Source organism: Rhinopithecus bieti, unplaced genomic scaffold (genome assembly GCF_001698545.2).
Source record: "Rhinopithecus bieti isolate Rb0 unplaced genomic scaffold, ASM169854v2 scaffold_1618, whole genome shotgun sequence".
NCBI classification, from domain to species: domain Eukaryota; kingdom Metazoa; phylum Chordata; class Mammalia; order Primates; family Cercopithecidae; genus Rhinopithecus; species Rhinopithecus bieti.
In genome coordinates, this window is record NW_016803937.1 from 8,237,477 (window position 1) to 8,259,588 (window position 22,112).

The 22,112-nt window shown below is 40.6% G+C and overlaps 1 protein-coding gene across 3 annotated transcripts in view; it reads right to left on the minus strand.

The window, feature by feature from the left end:
- Window positions 1-11,603, minus strand: part of SPOPL (speckle type BTB/POZ protein like) — a 69,549-nt gene extending 57,946 nt beyond the window's left edge. For 2 of the 3 annotated variants that reach the window (XM_017861132.1, XM_017861121.1), the window contains exon 1: window positions 11,264-11,513. The gene's annotated coding sequence lies outside the window, so the exon portion shown is untranslated. Of the gene's footprint in view, window positions 1-11,263 lie in introns of all 3 variants that reach the window. The other variant, XM_017861111.1, reaches the window with a different exon arrangement.
- Between the last annotated feature and the right edge of the window lie 10,509 nt (window positions 11,604-22,112).

The window sequence follows — 22,112 nt, forward strand, 5'->3', positions numbered from 1 at the left end:
CACCACCTCGCCCGGCTAGATTTTTTTTTTGTATTTTTTAGTAGAGACGGGGTTTCACCGGGTTAGCCAGGATGGTCTCGATCTCCTGACCTCGTTATCCGCCCGTCTCGGCCTCCCAAAGTGCTGGGATTACAGCCTTGAGCCACCGCGCCCGGACACTTTTTAATTTTTTATAGAGACAATGTCTTGTTATGTTGTCCAGGCTAGTCTAGAACTCCTGGCCTTGGGTAATCCTCCTGCCTTGGCCTCCCAAAGTGTTGGGATTACAGGTGACAGCCACCAAGGCCTCAAATCATTTGTAAGAGAAAACACTAAATTGAAAAGAATTTTAACATCAAAGCTCTCCCCCTTCACCACCACCATTATCACACTCAGATTGTCACCTCCCTTTGATTCCCCAAGAGTTCCCTCTTCTCTGCCATCTATTAATAGAAACATTTGAGAAGCACTGACCTATCTTAGCAGTGTAGTTACGAGGATTAAATCAAAAAATGTATATATAAAGTCCTCGGCACCATGCCTAAATACTCAATGACTAGACATTTAATAAATAGTGAGTTCTTTCAGGTCAAGGGCTATTTCCAATTCATCACTGTAAACATACGACTTGGCATTTAACAGTCGGTCAATAACTATTTGTGAAGTAAATGAATAATTTGAGTCCAAAAAAAACCAAAACAAAACAATGAAAACAAAGCGAAAGTGGGAATAAGGGAAAAAGCAAGAAGTTCAAAGGAAGGTCTTAATCCATTTTTGTTACCAGGGTATATGAAAAGATTTTATTTTATTTATATAGAACTGTGGTTCAGAAAGATGATAAGATTTTAAATCTCAAAGTGAACCAACAAAATCATCCGCATATAAAGCTATTACAAAAACTGTCTCGGTATTATCTTTACTCTATACATCGTGCAATGAAAAGGCAGTATATTTTAACTGAAATTAAAACATGCATCAATAATACTGAAACTCTTTTAAAAAATTTCTGAATCAGTTTCTTATGAGGTTGACAGGAATCTCAACTGTATCACAGGTTATTTTCAAGATATCCATCATAGCACATCAATATTCTGACTAAATATGTCATAACAGAGATGAAAGGAAAGCAGATTTCAGCTAAACATTTATACAGTATTATTTTATGAAAATAAAATATAATTTAGATGTCAAAATTGTCAAGACTGCAATCTTACATTAATTTTAAAGGACAAATCAATAAATTACTTTAATATTTATTATGTGCACAAAATATCAATGAACCATTTGATAAGGCTCTTTTCCTCTCCCTTTTAAGCTTAAAGCATCTACTTAGATCAGAAACAACAATACTGTTTTAATTAACCAATCTATGTGCAGAGCATTTAACCTCATGGAAAGCACATTATAAATGTATATACAACTCATTCAGTTCTCACAACTATATGGTTTTACCATTGTCATTTCTATTTCCATTTTATGGAAAAGAAAACTAAGACTTTAAGTAACTTCCCTGAAGTCATACAGCTATTAAATGGCAGACTGGCTGTATGCTCCTAGTCTCTATGCTCTGATGCCTGGAGAGCTCTGGAGTAAAGCAGACCTACATTTGTCTTGACTTCACATCATTTTGGGAGGTGAGTTGTCTGGAGAACCCTAAGTGATAACCACAAAACAAGGTAGCACTAATTCCACCTTTCACTAATTCTAAGACAGCTATTTTGTCACACTTTAACATTTCTGAAATTGATAGCATCTTACAATTAAAATCTGCAGCGCTCTCCCTCTGGGGTACATAAAATAATAATCCATCTGGTAATTGATAGCAACTGTGATTCAAAAAATTATGATATTATCTATATCTCATGGGTTACTGATAAGAAGCAGATGAGATAAAATGTCTTAAGTACTCGACACAGTGTCTGTCTGGCACAAGGGCTTTACAAAGGGTACTTCTTCTCTTTTAATAAAACAATCCATGAGGAAATTTGATGTAAAGGTTATATTTACCACTGTAGAAAGCTGTCAGTTTCTCAGGCTCATGTGCGAATACACCTGGTACACTCTCATAAGAAAAAATACTGGTTTCATTAAACTACTTAAAGTTTAATGAAACTTTTTTTTAATAAAAAACTGAACATGCTACTCATCAATCATGGTCCTTGGTATTTACCAAGAGCTGAAAACTTATGTCTACACAAAAACCTGCACAAGGTTGTTCACAGCAGCTTTATTCATAATCTGCAAAACTTGTAAATAATAAAGATGTCCTTTAGTAGGTCAATGGATAAACTGTGGTACATCCAGATAATGAAATATTATTCAGCATTAAAAAGAAATGAGCTATTGAGCCATGAAAAGACACAGAGGAAACTTAAAATGCATAATACTAAGTGAAAGAAACTGATCTGAAAAGGCTATACTCTCTGGAAATGGCAAAATAGTAAAAAGATCAATGGCTGTCAGGGGATGCAGGAAGGAAGAATGAATAGGCCTAGGTCAGAGGAGTTTTAGGCTGTGAAAGTACCCTGCAAAAGACATCATAACGGTAGACTGATGTCATAAAAATTGTCCAAATCCATAGAATATACTATACAATACCAACCGTGAATCTAATGTAACCATGTACTCTGGATGATAATGATGGGTCAATGTAGATTCATCAGTTTAAAAAATGGGTCACTCTGGTGGGGAATGGTGATAATGGAGGAGGCTATGTCTGTACGGGTGCAGGGGATACATGGAAAATCTTTGTAGATTCTGCTCAACTTCTTCAGTGAACCTAAAACAGCTTCAAAAACATAAAATCTATTTTAAAAAAATCATTTAACTGGGGGGTTTGAGGAGGGGAGATAAAATGTATTTTACACAAGAAATTTTTTTTTTTTTTTTTTTTTTTTTTTGAGACGGAGTTCTCGCTCGTTCACCCAGGCTGGAGTTGCAGTGGCCGGATCTCAGCTCATGCAAGCTCTGCCCGGGTTCACGCTTTCTCCTGCCTCAGCCTCCGGAGTTAGCTGGGAATCTACAGGCGCCCACCACCTCGCCCGGCTAGTTTTTTTGTATTTTTTTTAGTAGAGACGGGGTTTCACCGTGTTAGCCAGCATGGTCTCATCTCCTGACCCTCGTGATCCGCCTGTCTCGGCCGAAAAAAAATTGTTAAATTTGCTTCAGAAAACATACCCAAACAGGAAATAATAGTATTTTCTTTGTCAATAAATATAACATTATATTTTGTTATCCCCTTCAACTTCTTCAGTGAACCTAAACACCTTCAAAAATCATAAAATATACTTTTTTTTTTTTTTTTTTTTTTTTTGAGAGGGAGTCTCGCTCTGTCCGTCCGGGCTGGCAGTTGCAGTGGCCGGATCTCAGCTCACTGCAAGCTCCGCCTCCCGATGGTTTATGCCATTCTCCTGCCTCGCCTCCGAGTAGCGGGCACTATAGGCCCGCCACCTCGCCCAGCTACCTTTTGTATTTTAGTAGAGACGGGTTTCCCGTGTTGCAGGATGGTCTCGATCTCCTGACCTCATGATCCGCCGTCTCAGCTCCCATAGTGCTGGGTTACAGGCTTTGAAGCCATAAAATATATATTTTTTAAAAAAATGTACCTTAACTGGGAGTCCAGGGAGAGGGAGATACCAAATGTTTTTTACACAGAAAAATTGTTAAATTTTGCTTTTGAAACTACCCCCAAACAGGAACAATCGAGTATTTTCTTTGTCCATATGTAACATTATATTTATTTGTTATTTTTGTTTAATTTATTCTCAGCTCACACCATATAAAATAATACTTCAAAAGCATGATACTACTTTTAGGTATACTATTAACCTTACAGTTCTGCAGAAAATAAAATACCTCTTTGTTTTAATTGTTAACTCTAAATATTTATATTTATTTATCTAATATAGGATGAAAGCAAACACACCAACTCTAAAGAAGTGTGTGTACTGGGGGAAGGGGAGTATTTTCTAAATATATTCATATTGCAGAGATGAGTATCTTCATCATATTTTCACTTCAGGTATATCTAACCTGTCTCAATGATGATTTGAGGTGCAAAAATTTTATACTTGAGAATAAAAAAATCATTTTAATCTGCTAGCTTTTACCTACGTAAAGTTTAGTCTCATGTATTACACAATTCAGAATATAATGCTAATAATTATTCTGACCTCTTTTAGAACATATAAGCAGGTATAAAGAATACCAAACAGGAGCTATAGTTATGTTCAACATAAAGATAAAAGGCCTCTAAAAGGGTACCTATAAGAGCCATAATAAATACATGAAAAGCATAGAGTTGTTATATAAGACATACAAAACTTAAAACCAAGAAGAAGGCAAGAACAAAAGATTGTAAAGCCAGTATGAACTAGGAAAAAGAAATGCTTAAAGTTATAATTTTCTTAACATAAAATTTCAGGAAGACCACCCTAGCAGATCAGAATAACACAATGATGGTTCCACAATAACTCAAGAAGGTATTTCAGAAACAGGTTTTGAAAAAGTTGACCCCCTTTTAAAGTATGTTCCTTCTATGGCTGCATTGGGTAGCTCACACCTGTAATCCAGCACTTTGGGAAGCCCAGGTGGGAGGATCGCTTGAGGCCAGGAGTTTGAGACAAGCCTGGGAAATACAGCGAGATCTCTGTCTCTGCCAAAAATAAAACAAAGTACATGTCTTCTAGAACTTTTCATTTACTGTGTTTTTAAAATTCACTTTGGCCAGGCCTAGTGGCTCACGCCTATAATCCCAGCACTTTGGGAGGCTGAGGCGGGCAGATTACTTGAGGTCAGGAGTTTGAGACCAGCCTGGCCAACATGGTGAAACCCCGTCTCCACTAAAAATACAAAAGTTAGCCAGGCATGGTGGCTATGCCTGTAGTTCCAGCTACTGGAGAGGTTGAGGCAGGATAATTGTTTGAACCCGGGAGACTGAGGTTGCAGTGAGCTGAGATCATGTCACTGCACTCCAGCCTGGGCGACAGGGGCAAGACTCCATCTCAAAAAAATAAAATAAAATAAAATAAAATAAGGAATAAAATTAATTTTAACATAATTTTCCTTTCTATCCCATTATTTCCTATGAGACACTGCCCTTGTCAATTAAGCTTTTACCAACTACAGTATTCTTCAAAAAGTTTACCCGTGTCTATAAACTGTATTCTACCCATGGTTCAAGAGAGAAGTCCAGGGATTTGTAGACTCTTTGATGTAATACAACCACCTAAAATAACATTTAAGCTATCAGGGGACGGCTGTCATTCTACTGAGCCCAAAAACACCATCACTGACCATATACCCAAGGTTTAATAGTATATCTTCACCAATCCTTAGCAAGGCTTTCCTTAACTCCCTAAAATTGAGAGAAAAAGTTACATGTATAAAATTTCTTCCATACTAAGTCACTGGAATGTAACTAAAATATTTAAGTATGCTATCAGTTATTGAATGAATCTGTAAGTATGGGTTTAATACATACAATGTAAAGCTAACTAGCAAAAATAAAACACTATCTTGAGCAATAAATACTCAAACAAAGAAATATTTCATTCTTAAAGATAGTAAATAGATACCTCCACAATTATTGACTGTATGGGTGATAAGGATATTAATCAAAAAAACAAATCCAAAAAAGATACAAGTTCAAGTAAGAAACTTTTAAATGGTATGGCCAACCTTTCCAACCTACTACCCATGTACTCTAGCCCCAATTTCTGCCTTTGCAGACTTTCAAATTACTTAAAGTATCATTTCTTTAAACTCCTCTGCCACCTATGTTTAACTCGCCCTCTCCACCTATGTAATTTGGCTTTCAGAAACACTCTGCTCAAGGGTCACTTTCCTTAGAAAGCCTCCCTTGATGCCCCTGCTCTGTGCTTCCAAGGCAACCTGAATAAACTGCCATGACAGCACTCACTACACAAGAAAAACAAATATTTGTTTAATCATCCATGGTCCCTAATCTCTGAATTCTAATCCCATACCTAGAAGTCTAGTATTCAGTGTCTGATAAATAGTGACTATTTAAAAAATACGTACTATGAATGAATAAGCTGTGAAAAGTTTTAGATATTTATAGAACAGCCAAATGATAAACAAAAACATGTCTGAACTCAGAAAGACAGATATGGCTCATGTTAAGAGATTTAATATTTTAATTTAGGATTGTAGCTTTAGCGGATTAATACAAAATTCATTGTCAAACAGTTTATGGGTGGATTGACTACCAGAAATATAAAATTTTCTTCCTGTTGCTGAATTCAGCATGTGCTCCTTAGTTTGCCACCTGATTGATTTCCCAGTTGCACTCAAAATATTCAACTGGCCACTCCCTTCTATTTCAGTCTATTGCCTTGTCTTCAGTGATACCAACAAAATTTTCCTCCAATCTCTAGCTTCTTCCTTCTCAGCCTCTTTAGTTCCATTTCTTTCTACTAAAGTTCAAATGCAAAAGATTCACAGGGCTTACTCATAAGCCCCCTTATCTTCTCTATACTTTCTCCTTAAACAATCTCATCCCTCACTCCAAGACATCAATTATAAACTGTACGCTGACTATTCCCAATTTATTCCCAGTCCAAACCTCTTTGCTGAGCTCCAGACCTATACATCCAATTGCTACTAGACGTCTCTACTTCTGTGTCTTAGTCTCAAGTTAAACAAGCATCAAATTGAAAAATGACCAATACCTCCCCCTTCCCTGAAACTACAAAATAAAAAACTGCTCCTCCCCCAGTACTCCCACCTTAAGCACAAGAACTACTGGCCTTGGAAGTCAGCCTTTTCCTCTCCCCAGGATCCCCAAATCTCATCCACCTCTGTATCTATTACATCTATATAATTTTTCCTCCCAAATATTTGTCAAATCAGGCTAGTTTATCTCTATCACTGCCATCCCGAACCAAGGTTCCACCAACTCTTGACTACATTATTATAACAGTTAATCTCAATACTATTCAAATTGTGATCTGTGCACTGACACTGATCCACAAACTTTTGTTATTGGTTTGAAATGAAATAAATACAGAAACCTTGAGAAAGGATTTAGGAACTTTCACAGCAATTTGACACTGCCACAACAAACATCTTATTGTATGTTACTAAATACCAGTATGAACTGAAAATTAAAACAAAATTGGTCCTTCAACACAGACAAGTTTGAGAGGCAATGACTTAACTAGTCTCCCTGTATTTACACTTGCCTCCTTCCAACCTATTCTCTACAGAGCAGCCAAGTGATTTTTTTAAAGCAAAAATTTGGGTAACTTATTCAGCTGTTTTCTCTGGTGGCTTCCTATTGCTCTTAGGATTAAGTACAAAATGCTTAGCATGGATTTTGGCCATTGTGATATGCTCCAGTCTATTCCCCATCAACCAACTTCATGTGCTAAGGTTCAGTTCTTACTGGGCCTGTCAGTTCTAGAAAGTTGAAACTGCCAACATCACTTGGGTCACTAAAGTCCATCCTTTAGGTTTCTGTCTAAAAGTCATTTCTTCAGAGAAGCATTCCCTGATGGATTGGTGGGCCTTCATTCTTTACAATGATTTTCCTTTGTAGCAGTAATGGTAACTAATTACTTTTTATAATTTTTTCTTTCTTTTTTTTTTTTTTTTTTTTCTTTTTTGAGACAGAGTCTCACTCTGTTGCTCAGGCTGGAGTGCAGCTCACTGCAAGCTCTGTCTCCAGGGTTCAAGAGATTCTCCTGCCTCACCCTCCCAAGTAGCTGGGACTACAGGCATGTGCCACCACACCCAACTATATTTTTTTGTTTGTTTGTTTGTTTTTTAAGAAGAGAAGGGGTTTCACCATGTTCGCCAGGCTGGTCTCGAACTCCTGACCTTAAGTGATAAGCCCACCTCAACCTCCCAAAGTGCTGGGATTATAGGTAGGAGCCACTGCACCTGGCCTGTAATTGTTTTTCTTTATTTTATTCCCCAAACAGACTTCTGCCTCCATGAATACAAGTAATATCTTTCCATTACCACATGTCACCAGAGACTAGCACAGTGCCTGGCACAGATGAGTTGTTAATAAACTTTCGTTAAGTGAACAAATCCAAGTAAGCAAACAAAACAGTGAGCATGACTACTAAATGTAAATGCCTTCAATATCTAGTTATACATAAGGCTTGACATAAGACTTTTGACGAGGTGCTTAACAAGAGTTACATCTCCTTTACTTTCTTTACTAAACAACATGAAAAGAGAAGGAAACTCTGCTGTGAAGCTTACATTTATGAAAATAAATAAATAAGATATTCAGAAAGGTGAAGAATTTTCTCTGATCAACAAGGAAGTGAGTCTTCTCTAAAGTAAATCAACAAGGAAGTGAAAGGTATGAGAGTCAAAAGAGTAATCGATGAGAACTATGTTGCCTGGCTGCAACACTTTCTCAACTGTCTGATTTTACAGAAGTTAAGTCATCTGTTTCTCAAGTTCCTTATTTGTAAAATAGGAATAAAAAAGTCTTCTTAAATAATTATTATGGGGTTTAAAAAAGTTAATATATATAAACTGTCTGTCAGTGCCACATTAGAATATAAATTACAAAAAAAGCAGAGACTGCATATTACTCTTCTCTGTACAGGAGCTTTTCTCAACTAGGGCTTTGCAGAAATTAAGCCCTACAAAAACTGACTGGAGTAACTACTTCCTCAGTTCTCTCAAGAATGGTACATAGCTAGTACCATCCTAGGTGCACAGGAGATGAGATAATTCATTACATAGCTTAGATGCCTCAGAGCATTAGGGTTTGATTTTCACCCAGAAACATGGTGCAGAAGGGCCACTCTCATGTATCCCCAATGCCTGGCACATGGTAGATGCTCATTAAATATTTTTGGAAAGAATATTTACAAAACCAAAGAAATAGTGCTAGGCATAGAGTAGATGCTAAATGTCAATTTTATCCCAGCCTTTCAAAGTTCTATAAGCTTTAAAAGTCTGATTGTAGGGGAGTTTTCTTCAATCTGCACTGCTTATAAAAATTCATGGCCAAAAATGCAGATACAGATATTAGGAAAGCCAAGAAACGAAATGTTGGAAGGAACTAGGTGGAAGCAGTGAGAGGTGGAATACAGGTAGAACCTGGATATGCAGGAGAAAGAGCAAAGGTTATTCTAGGTCAGGGAACAGGATTACCAAAAACAGTGTCACCCCAAGTATGGAATATTCTCCATGGTGGCACAAGAATGATTTTAAACTATAAATGAAAAAACATTTTTATTTTGATAGTTACATATGTACATATTTTTACATGTAATTAGGACAGCAAATAGTGATTTCAAACTTTTACTATTTAAAACAACACTAAAGTAAGTAATACCTATTCAGATCCTTTAATGTGAGTCCTTTAAAAATGTAATAAGCAAGCAATAGCGCACAAGAGGTAAGCAAATGCGGCAAAAACTGTCAGCATTTTTTTAAGTGAGTAAAATTCTGTAAACACCAAGACAAGAAGACATGTGAATATGAATGAACGTAACACATGAAGAGAAAACGGCCACCAGTCTTCTGAATGAAGCCAAGCCAAAGCTCTATCTCGAGTAGTGATTGAAGATAAAGGTCAGATGAGTACGAAGAATACCACCAGTTTTGAGTATTTAACTTACAGCACTAACATTTTTATCTGTAAAATCTCAGTTTCCAGTAGATGAATCTATTATATACAGTACTTTCACTTTGTTTATTCTCAAAACAAAGGTAAAATTGTAGAAGTTCCAAATAGACATCTGAAATAAAGACTGACCTATCTGTAGCTTGGCAGTCAGTTGACTCGCAACTGGTGGGCTACAATCCTATAGTTTTCAAATCAGAAGGAATTAATTTATACAATAACAAATTATAAATGCGATCTATGTCAAAAAAAAGGATGTTAAATGTCAAAAAATAAGACGGTAGCTTTCCATTCCCACCTTCCTATCTTGGAATTAACCTACCCACAAGTCGGATCAAGTAAAACCAAGAAGTGATGATAAAGATAACATTTATCAGATATTTGCCCTGTGCCAGGTACTGTTTTAAGTACTTTACTTGTATTTACTTGTGCAATTACTAGCACCATTCTATGAGGTAATATCATATCCCCATTTTACAGCTGTAAGAATACTGAGGCCAAGAAATATTAAATAACTTCTCCAAAGCCAAAGCTGGTAGATGGCAGAGGAAGGATTTACACCCTGGCAACTACACTAGTTTGAGCTCTAGAGAAGAGTTCTTAACCACTAGGCAACATTTCTCACAAGAATGATGAAATGGTAATTTGACATATTTCACCAATCCCATTGTGGCATGAGAGAAGTAATTTTCCAGGTATGAACCTTTTACCTCGTCAGTTTCCAGTCCAAGAAACAGTGAATTCAATTGCAAGTAGGAAAGTGAGTACTACAATGGGTCAAACTAGGCCCAAGTTTATTCAAATATAGACAAAGCATCAGAAGCCTGCAAAGAATCACTGAATGACAGAGTTCAGTCAGGAAAGAGAAGCGAAAGTTAGGATAAGCAGACGGTGAATCTTATTTCTACTGGATTCTGTGACTGTTTTGAGAGAGAAAATGCTACCATCCCTTTTCTTTTATGTTGAATCAGTATAGAAATACATCGACTCAAAACGAATTAGGAAAAAGGAGAGCAGCAGGAATAAAAGTGGGCTCTGTCAAGACTTGGACCCCGAACTGCTCGGTTAGCTTGATGTACTCTGGTATAAGTGAGCAAAAATGTATTAGAAAGCAGGTGGCGAGGTTAAAGGCATGACCATAGGAGTGGAGGTACTGAGCGGTTTGCGGAGCTAAGAACTCTGCCTAAAATGGGCTACCAGGGATGAGAGTTTCAAGTGTCTGTATTTGGGATGAGGAGGTATGAAAGTGGACGCTGCGCGGTGGGAGAGGAGGCAGTTTCTGGCTTTGGGCAGCACTCAGGTAAAAAGGGGCAGGCGTGGAGGTATACAGGTATAGAGGAGGAGGGAGACCAGAGGAAAAGAAGGGGCGAGGCCCGGGTGTAAAACGAAAAGGGATCCTGGAAGGCGGAGGCTAGGAAATCAAGGAGGGATTGGGGGCATCCCCGGGGAAAGCGGCGCCGCAACGCGAGAGAAGGGCGGTCCGGCGGCTTGGGAGGTAGACCCCAGAGCAGGCCGGAGCTCGCCGCCCGAGCGGGGGTCCCGGAGCCAGAGGGAAGAGGGCGCAGTGAGGCGCGAGCCGGAGGCCGCCGGTCTTCGGCTAGCCGGGGGAGGGGAGCAAGCGCCCAGGGCTGCCGCGGGACCAGGGGGAGGGGGAGGGGCGCCTACCTGGACGTGCTGGGCTGCAGCGGTCAGTCCCGGCGGAGACTCTTCTCCTGCAGAGGCAGCGACGGCGTCGGCCCCGGGAGCCCGAGGCTGCGGTGGCAGCGGCAGGGGTGATGGCGGCAAGTCCCTGTGGCGGCCGCCTCCGCCGAACGGCATCCCTCCTCGCCGACCCGCCCTCCTTCCCTATCTCCCGCTCCTAAACTTCTTCCCCGGGATAAACAAACCCGCCGCCAGGGGCGGCCACCTCCGCCGCTCCCGCCCCCGCACAGCCCCCACCCCCCCGCCGCGGGCCCGTCTGGGCTCCGGCTTCTGAGTTACGACTCCTGCCCCAGCCCCAGCCCGCGAGGGCGCGTGCGCGCGGCGGCGGCGGCTCGGGGGCTCTTGCGGGCTCTTGCTCCCTCCTCCAGCGCCGGGCACTTCCGGGCGGGCCCGGATCTGCCGCAGCTCTTGGGAAGCCGCCGCCGCGCTTGGGAAGCCACCGCCGCCTGGCACTGCGCTCCCGACTGGGCAGGCTCCGCAGCCCGCACCGCTCTGGCTAGGCGCGCGGAGGCGCCTTGCTTAGCCTGACCCTTATTTGGCCAAGTGTAAAACTTGTCCTGCTTAAAGCCTACTGAGACCTCCTAACTGGTCTAATCCGCGGGAGACGCCAAAGGCGGCGGCCGTGTGTGCACGCAGGATTTTCTTGGGTCCAGGAAACCAGGGTAGAACTTTTGCTAAACTCCTGTTGTGAGCCCAGATCTGTAAGAACTGCTGAGACACAACCAGCAGTATACGGGCTCCAGTTGGAAATCGAGAACTTTCCAGGTAGATGTAGTGCCCCATGGAGCAGTTTTCGGGTGGAGGGGATGAGGCTTAGCTGGAAGTGTCAGGCCAGAAGGAGAGCCTGCCGAGGGGCGGCCAGGGATGCCTAGGAAGTGAATGCAGAAGAGCAGGTAGCCTCCTGGGACTGCACGGTGGGAAATAAAGCTACACCTGCACAAATGTGTGATGAGAGGATGGGACTGCCTTGTCTCTGCGGCCATTTAGTTTAAAAAGGGGGTTACAACTGAACTCTTTATTCCCCACGGTCATGGGACAAAGATACTTAATCGAGCTACTCCTGAGCAACAGGAGTAAACTTCTTTAAAGAAGTTTGGGGGACCAACAACTCGGGCTTTGCCTGAACAGGCATGGACGTCATTCAAGGATCCCAACTCCACTTTAACTGCGTATGTTGGCAATTTTTTTTTTTTTTTTTTTTTTTAAGACAGGGCTCTCTGTCACCCAGGCTGGAGTGCAGTGGTGCCATCACAGCTCACTGCAGCCTCGACCTCCTAGACCCAAGTGATCCTCCCAACTCAGCCTCCCAAGTAGCTGGGACTACAGGTGTGTGCCATGCCCAGGTAATCTTAATTTTTTGTAGAGATGAGGTCTTGCTATGTGACCCAAGCAGATCTCCAACTCCTGAGCTGAAGGGATCTTCCCACCTTTGTCTCTCAAAGTGCTGGGATTTACAGGCGTGAACCACCACACCCGGCCATAAGTCAACTTCTCATTGCTTACCTGGCTTTCCAAGAAAAGAGGTGGGGGAGGGAAAATATTATTTTGCTATGTGCTGAGTATTCTAAGCATAGACTTGTATCATCTCTATTCTCTCAACAACCTCTCTACAACTTCAAGGTAGAAATTATTTCCATCTTAAAATTAAGCAACAAAAACTAGAAATGGCAAGTAATTCATCCAAAGTTTACTGGGATTTGAATACTGGACAGTCAGATCCCCTCATTTCAATCTTTTTCGTTTCTTTTTTTTTTTTTTTTTTTTTTTTTTTTTGTTTGTTTGAGACAGGGTCTCGCTCTGTACCCCAGGCTGGAGTACAGTGGCATGAGCTTGAGTCACTGCAACCTGCACCTCCCAGATTCAAGCAATTCTTTGCCTCAGCCACCAGGTATCTGGGACTACAGGCGTGAGTCTGACTAAAGTTTATATTTTTAGTAGAAACGGAGTCTCACCATATTGCCCAGGCTGGGCTGAAACTCCTGGACTCAAGTGATCCTCCCGCTTCTGCCTCCCAAAGTGCTGGAATTACAGGTGTGAGCCACCGCATCTGGCCTTACAGTAGCAATCTTATTGACTTATTTACAAAACGTGCTTTAAAACAAAATCTGTGCCAAAAGTTTTCAGATAAAGATAAAATTAGCAGTGTAACCAAAAAATTCAAAGTTGCTTTGGGCTGAGTTCGTAGAATGTTTATGCAGATCAAGGAACTCCAAAAGTTAAAAAACAGAAGTAGAAGTGAGTATAGGGAGTGGGGAAGAGTTGGTGGAGAGAGGAAATATTAGTGCAAACATTTCACCATCTCCAAACACCAGCAAAGAACCGTTAAAACTATTTGCTATACTCACTGTGCACCCGTGTTAACTTTATAGTATGTGACATACAGCAAAAATTACATGTAATTTTTGACTAAGGCTTTTAGCTCTTTCAACCCCTTCATAGTATGTCACCCCCTTCTCTTCCACTAATTAAAAATTTTAAGACACCTGGTAAATATAATACACTCAAAGAATTAAATTATAAGTCCATCAAGTACATTTCCAATTGGAAGTTAAGAGTAATGCTGACCCTTCACAGTTGACTGGGCTAAAGTTGGGAACTGATTCAATAAACTTCCACCACAAGGATGTCAAATTGCTCCTCAGGGTATTCTCATAGAGTCTTTTCCCTAGGCTTGATCTCCTTACCATCCATAAGTGTTAGGACACACCATTCCTCTCTTGCTTGCAGTATTCAATGACTTTACCCACCAATAAAATGATAGTAAGAGTGAATATGGCTTGTAAGTAATGCTAACAAAACTGTAACGGCTTAGCAAAGTAGAAGATGGTTTTATGGTCAATAAGCTTGGATTAAAGCTTATTAAAGCTTGATGCTTTATTACCAATCTGCTAAAGAACTACCTTCTTAATTTGATTTCCTACTTACTAGATACCTATTGGAAAACTAGAGAGATATGATAGGCTTCCATTTACTGCTGCCATAAGTAAATTTTTAAAATACATAAATAACAGCTTTATCATTAGTGTAGAGCGCAGTGTGCCTCTGCTAGGCCAGTATCCGGCTTGCTTTGTTTAAGGCATTAACCATTAGGATCACCCAACCTGTCCTGCCTAAACGCCTACTGAATAAATATGCATATAACTTTTGCATATTTATTTTGCTACTTATTGTTGATTTTCTATAGGAAACTATTTATACTCTTCAGTGTATATGGCCAACTTGGAAGTTCTACTTCCTATTATTATGTCAACAGTTAGTGAAGATGATCAGAACAGCCGTTCTGAGTTTAATAAACACAGATGAGCCTCAGACTCTGGATCTCCATGACCCAACCCTATGAGGCTCTGCCTAAAGAACCAATCAAGCTTCCCACTTTGATGTTTTAGTGACTGTAGCATCTTGTTCCTCTTCTAAATTAAACACCACGGATGCTCCCATTTCATGGCTGTGTAGGCACGATGGACTCATCACTGCCTTCCATACCACCACCTGCTTTATGCAATAATTTTCCAATTCCAGTTGTCAAAAACTAAGCTATACAAAACTCACAAATCCATTATTATCTTCCATGTAGAGATAAAAAAGCAAGGAATATGCTTGTTAGCAAACTTGCAATACTTTATGAATCCTTGGTGATGTACTTGTTGGGCTCGCTGCTTCTGGGGATTTTGCTAATGCCCCTACAAGTTTTAATGCAATCTACCAAGCTCTTTGCTAGTAAGCTGATTTCCACTATTTTATTTTCCTTTTTTTTTTTTTTTTTTTTTTAAAAAAAAAAAAAAAAAGAGACAGGGTCTCCCTTTGTTGCCCAGGCTGGAGTGCGGTGGTTATTCATAGGCATGATGATGGCTCACTGCAGTTTCAAACTCCTGGACTTAAACAATGCTGTCTCAGCCTCCTGAGTAGCTGGAACTTACAGATGCACACCACCATGCCTGGCATCCCACGTATTTTTCTAATTATCATTTCCTTCTTTCCTAAATTTTCTTCAAGGAAACCAAACTCAGTCCCAACTTCCACAAGCTAACACTTATACAATTAGAATGACATTTAGTTTCTGGAGTCAATGTGGAAAGAAATGACAACTCATTTGCTGATTATTTTTCACTGTAATAAATATGAGGCCTTTTATCTGGAAGGAAACACCAAACCCTTGTTCAATATTAATAGCTTGTAAATTATTGTACCCGTAATTTCATTCTCTCTTCTCATGTCTTCATTTTTCTGCCTCTGGCTTTTCACCTTGCTTGTGAATTCCTAGTTTTGTAGTACTTTTATATTATATGATACTGACTTCTTAAGGTTGCAAAAAACTTCAGAACTCAAACAATTATACCTGTAACCCTTGTCTAGTGATGCCTATGGCAAAAAAAGGACCCATACATTTGATGTACTTACTCAAAAACCATTCCCAGAGAATTTTCAGAAAACTCAGAACAGGGCCTACCCTGAATTCTGAGAACAGGACCATTTTTAAGTCCTTTAAGTCCTTCATTGACACCTTTCCTCTTACTTTTCTTTCTTTCTTTTCGTTCTCACCTTTCTCTTTTTCTTTCTTTTCCTTTTTTTTCTTTTCTTTTCTTTTCTCCCTTCCCTTCCCTTCTTCCCTTCTTCCCTTCCCCCCCTTCCCGCCCCTTTCTTCTTTTCTTTCTTTCCCCCCTTCCCCTTCCCGTTCCCCGTCCCCATTCCCCCTTCCTCCTTCCCCTTCCCCTTCCCTTCCTGTGTCTTGCTCTGTTACCCAGGCTGGAGGGCAGTGGTTCCATCATAACTCAGTGCAGTCTTGACCTCCTGGGCCCAAGGAGGATCCTCCCATCTCAGCCTCCTGCAGGCATACACTATCAAGTCCAGCTAATTTTTTTTTTTTCATTTTATTTTTTGTAGAGACAGGATTTCACAATGTTGCCCAGGCTGGTCTGGAACTCCTGGCTTCAAGTGATCTTCCTGCCTTGGCCTCCCAAAGTGTTGAGATTACAGGCATGAGCCACAGTGCCTGGCCAACACCCTTACCTTTCTGTCCCCAGTCACATTATGTCAAATATTTCAGAATGCTTCTGTGTTCCAAATTAAATACATGTTCATAAATTTACTGCTTTGATTCTTTGGATAGTCTGTCAGGTCTACTATAGGAGAGATAATTTTGTTGTTTTCTTGAGAAAATTTAAAGGATAAGTTGAATGGTTGGCATACTACTACATCTTATAGCCGTTCAGTTAAATATTCATTTGAATTAGGTTTTAAACATGGTGGAGGCTCTTAAAATGCTAGTAATTCCTAGATTCTGTATCATTAGTGTCTCACACATTAGAAATAGCAGTACTTCTGCTGGGGAATATATCATCTGGGAAAAGTCTTGGCTACCCTACCTGCAGGTCTTCTATTCATATGTAGTAAAAGAAAAACAATAAAAATGATCTCTTCTACAAGATTATCCAAAACTCCTACAGCATCCCTCCAGGCATTAGCTGAGGGCTCTTATCCAAAGTCGCTTACTGTTGCTGGAATTCTTTTATTCTGCCAGGATCCAGGCAGTTGCTGCTGCCATGATCTAGTCCCTAATGACCTGTCTCTTCAGCTTGGCCAGCTAAGCTCTCTCCTGCTGGTGCCCTGCCCCTGCCCCTTCTCTGCTCAGGTAACAGAGAAAGAGGAGTTGTGGTTGGCTCTGGACCCTGGATACAGACCCAGGGGAAGTCTAAAGCTCTCCACTCTGTTCTTCAGCCAGAGGCCACCAGCATCTGCATCAGCCCTGATTGGCTCTAGAGGTGCAACTGATTGGTCTCCTCCTCTTTTATCTCTGCTCAGTCATCACAGTGTCTCCCTGTCAGGGTCTGTGGTCTCCTCAGAGAGACACACCCTCCTCCCTATCAGGGCCGTACCTGGGTAGAAGAGTTTGTTTAAACATCTGCTCCTGCAGTGCCTACTGGGTGGTTTCCTGTCTTTGTGTCCTTCTCCTAAATTGGAGCCACTTCACCCCAGTCATCTTGGAACCTGACTCAAGAAATGGCAGTTCCATGCCTATTTCTCTGGACACACAAAGGGGTCCTGTCTCCAGGGTAATCTCTGATTGGATCACTCCCTGTTTCACTTAGACTCTGGTGGCCCTTCTCCCAACGAGGATGCATATAGAATAGAATTAGGCCCTGATCCCAGACAAGCAATCTAGAAGTCCATTCTCATTGGTTGACCTTCTGTGGTGTTCCTGAAATTGCCTTGTAGCCAATCAGACACTAAGTAAACCCAGGAGCCTTGGAACCTCTGGACCTCAGTGTTCATTGACTCACTGATTTTCCACTGGTCTGGTGCCTCAGAAGAACCAGATTCTCCTGTTCAGTTGTTACTTCCCTTCTGCTGCCTCCCTGCTTTAGAAACTAAGCCCTGTCTTACTTTGTCAATTCTGTATTTATACCCCCACACAACACTGAATGGCCACTGGCCTGTAGATGGTTCTCCTAAACTTCAGTCTTTTACTGCTAGCCTGCCTGCTGAATTGGAAACCCTGGTATGACCATTTCCAAAATTAGAAACCAGACTGCACCATCTCCAGGGGCACTGTGCCTGCATCTCTCAGCACTCAGTCAAGCCAACCTCTGCAACTGTCCCAGACACCCTTCCTTCCAGTCTCTTCTCTTCCCCTCCCCCACATTTCTGGCTATGTGTGATTTGGACTTTTGCCTTCCAGTCTTTGCCCAACCTTGCTGAAGTCTTAACAAACTGAACCTCCCCTGCCCGAACTATGCCAAGCAGAAGAAAGACCAATTCAAGGGTTACATAAACCCTGCATATTCTTTTAGAGGCCTCATCCCACACACTATCAAACACTGGAAAATGTAGTCCTATCCTACATGAAAAGTACAATGTTTTGTTATGAAAAATTAAAGGAATTCATATAACTTTTCTCTTGAAGTATTTATTAATTTCATTTTACAGTCTGCTTTGTATTTTAGAGCCAGGGCATTTTCTTGTCCAGCTCTCAAACAATTTGATAAGACTGGGAAAGGCTTATGAGCTCTGGTCACTGCACCTACCATGAGAACTTGAGCCTCAAAGGATTAGAAAAATGCCACTGGGAGGGAAGCAAACACTTACACACATCTCTATGACACAATTCAGGCCCCTCACCCCCATCATCACTTAAATCTCTCTCTTGCCCAGTTTCTATATCCTAATGGGCTTCTTTGCCTGATCCTCTTTCTTGGCTCCTCACCTTCTGCCAGTAGCTGTCAGACAAACACTCCCCTTTTTCCCAAAGCGAGCTGGCCTGCCTGGATTTCAAGAGTTTCACTAGCCCCTAGATTCCCTTTCAAGCTCTTGTTCCACCTCTGAGGACCCTGCCCCCAGGCAACTGCTGCTTTGGACTATGACATTTGTTTGCTTGACCCTGTAGAAATGATAGCTGGACTCTCTTAAGGCTGCAGCTGCATCTGGCTCTCTGGAGCCCCCTTCAAAGCCCTGGTCTGGGACTGCATATTGGGTCCTTCAGTCTTGCCCTGCCTGCAGGGACTGACCAGCAAAGGCCACTTGTGTCCCAAGTAGGACAGCTACCAGAAATCACACTTCACATTTTCCTACTTAAGGTGCCTGCTTACATTTCCCTGTGCTTTGTGTCTCCTTCTCTAAAGGAGCCTTTTATGACTCTGTTACTTGTGGCATCCCTGCTATACTTCTCTGTGGCTTTTCTGATCATTTATGCAGATTAAGAACATATACAAGAAAGTCAAAGTATCCCCAGCAATTACCCCAGATTACATCTCTTCTAAATGTTAACCATTACTCAGTAGAAATAGCCATTAATAGTTGGCTTTTATGTTCCAGGATTTCTGAGGTCTCTATACTAGTGATTCTGCAATTTCAATATATTTCTTAGAATTGAATTACACGTATTTTGGGTACACAGTGATCTAGTTAAGAAGGAGAGTCTGCAATTATATATTTTTGTCTCTTTAGTCTCCTTTCTCATTTTTTTTCCCCAAAAGGAAATTAGACTAGCTTTTAAAATGGTGTTCTGCTACAGTCTGTAATTTTGAGAGGAAAGGTGATGAATGCCTTTATTTTCATGTCGTCAAAAGCTCAGCAAGAATTTGCCTCTAATTTGACTGTGGAGCCTACTGTGTGCAAAACAGGTGTGACAAAATCCCACCTATTAGAGCTGTTTTCTTTCTGTCTTCTATTTTAAAAAAAGCTTTTCTCTCTGTGATAATCACTTAACCCTACGAGGCCTGGATATTTATACAAAAAGGTACAGTGCTTCATTTGTCAAACACTCTTTCTCTTCTGAGTTTGATTTTAATTTTAGTTATTTAATTGTTTGGTCCAGGATAGACTTAAAACATCTTATTTTGAAAGAAAACATGATTAAGCTCCTGGAATATTTACTTGATCACTTGAACCAATCCATGGTGTTCCTCCATTGGCGTTCCTCTGCGAGACATATGATGACTAGCCTACTAGTCTTGGAAGATACTCCTCCCCTGCCCTTCTCTCTCCTTGTCTCAGCTGGCTTCTGCAGGCTGTTTTCCAGACCCCTGTGTCAGCTGGCTTCCTACTGGGCTAGGCTAACAGGGAGCACTGTCAGGTGACTGGAGGGTGTGAGAAGCCAATGTATCTCCCCATCTCTTTCTGCCTTAGGCACCATCCCCTGCAGCAGCTCTCTCCCCAAAGGCTCCCTCTCTTGCTGGACAGGCCTACCATGAAATCAGCACTGGGATGTGACAATACCACCTCCTCCTGCCACCTACTAAAAAGTGTAATAGTTTCCTGTGGTTGCTTCTCTAGAGAAGAATTTCCCCTGGATTCTCAGTTTTTTCATCACCTGTGCAACAGATTCCTTGTATCTCATTCTTCATTCGAAGAAATAAGTGTGGTTTCTGTTTTTCTAGTTGAATTCAGCAGATTCATGTGTTTTGTGTTTTCATAAGGGTGTTGCCCTGCTTAGGGGAGAAGGAATGATTTTCACAGGAAAGCAGTCACATTCAGTTTAGGAATCTGCCTGTGCTTCTCCAGGTGGCTTTAGTAATGTCATTGTTTTTTCCACCTCTTACTCCCCATACTTGCTCCTCACCTCCCATATCCAACCTATGTCTCTCCTGCTTCCTCCATTCTTAGAGCATATGACAGCTATCTTCTGGGGTCACATTCCCAGAGGTGCACAATGATTTGTTTTTGTTTATTTTTACATTTCTTTTCATATAGTGTCCTTAACAAGAATGTCACCACTGTAGGATAGGATAGCAAAAGAGCACTGGGTTTTTCATTCAGAATGCGAATCAGTATCGCTTGTTTGAATCCTATAGCCTTGTCCTGCACAACAGTGCCCGGGATAGCAGAACAGAAAAAAAGATAATTTCACCACAAATCTATGAGGAGAAAATGAGATGAAACATATGAAAAGATTCTGCAAAAGATAAAAGGCTAAAAGAAAAGACTAGGTATGGTGTTTCGTGCCTATAATCCCAGCACTGTGGGAACCCAAGGCAGGAGGATCACTTGAGCCCAGGAGTTCAGTACCAACCTTGGCAGCATAGAGAGGTCCTGTCTCTATTTAAAAAATTTGTTTTAAAGATAAAATGCTAAGCAAATAAGTTATTGTTTTGAAATAGTAAATAAGCCTAAATTAGTTGTTTTTCTAGAAACAATTGTAATTTTAAAAGTTACCACAAATGTATTTCTCAACTAGAATTTATACGGAAGCTTAACATCACAGAGTCTTGATCTAACATGAATTCTCAATTTCAGTTCTATTGACATGTGAGGTTGGATAATTCTTTGTTGTTGGGAGCTGTCTTGTGCGTTGTAAGATTTTTGGTGGCATCTCTACCAGTAGCACCCACATGTCTAGTTGTAACAATCAAAACATTTCTCAACATTGCCAAAAGTCCCCTGGGGGAAAAAAATGAGAGAGACAAATGCGCCCCAAATTGAAAACCACTGATCCAACAAAACCTACTTGGAAAAATGTCACTTCTTTTAATATAAGTTGTTACAACAAACAATAATTAAAAGAAGTCTGGTTTTCATACATTATTTGGGAAAAGTCTTTTAAAATGCAGTTCAGTCATGAAATATAATCTTAAAGATCCATAAACTCTACAGTGAAAGTCAGTGGTGATTGTCACAGCAGTGGTGTGTGTAACTAAGTATTTATGTTGGAGAAGCTAATCTTCCTGTTAAGTATTGTGGTTGGACTACCTGACCAAGATGGCCTTTCTTCTTCATACAATTAATACCATTGTTATTTTTACTAGGTGTTAAAAAATATACACTAACACTTTATATCTGACTTTTGTGTGTTGAAATCCTTTGATGTCCTTTAAAAGGCAAGGTGACTCTGATTGAATATTAGTAGGAATATATATTTCACTCATAACATGACTCAGATGTTCTGGGTTTGTACTTGTATGGACTACCTTGAGTAGCTGCAGGACTTAGAATTTTATGAGCATCACAGCTAAGTCACAGTCTATAGAATCATTCATATTTCAATTCCTAATATGATAGTCTTAGCTACCATTTAATTTCTAGAAAACTGTAAATCAAAGTATAACTATTTAAAGTCTAGAAATTATTGTATTTAAAATGTTGATTCCCGCTCTCTAAATATGTCTCTTCTAACTTATATCAATAGGTTTCTAAAACCAGCTTTCCATCTCCACTGTGTCAGTTAGCTTTCTTCCCAGCTAAAGAAAATATTGACCAAAGCAAGTTACAAAACAGGTGAAACTGGTTGTAGTAAAAGAGTTACTTTTTGCTGGGAAGATAAAAGAGATGTAACTACTCTCCTTGACATGAGTATATTGCTAAGTTTTGTGGACACACATTC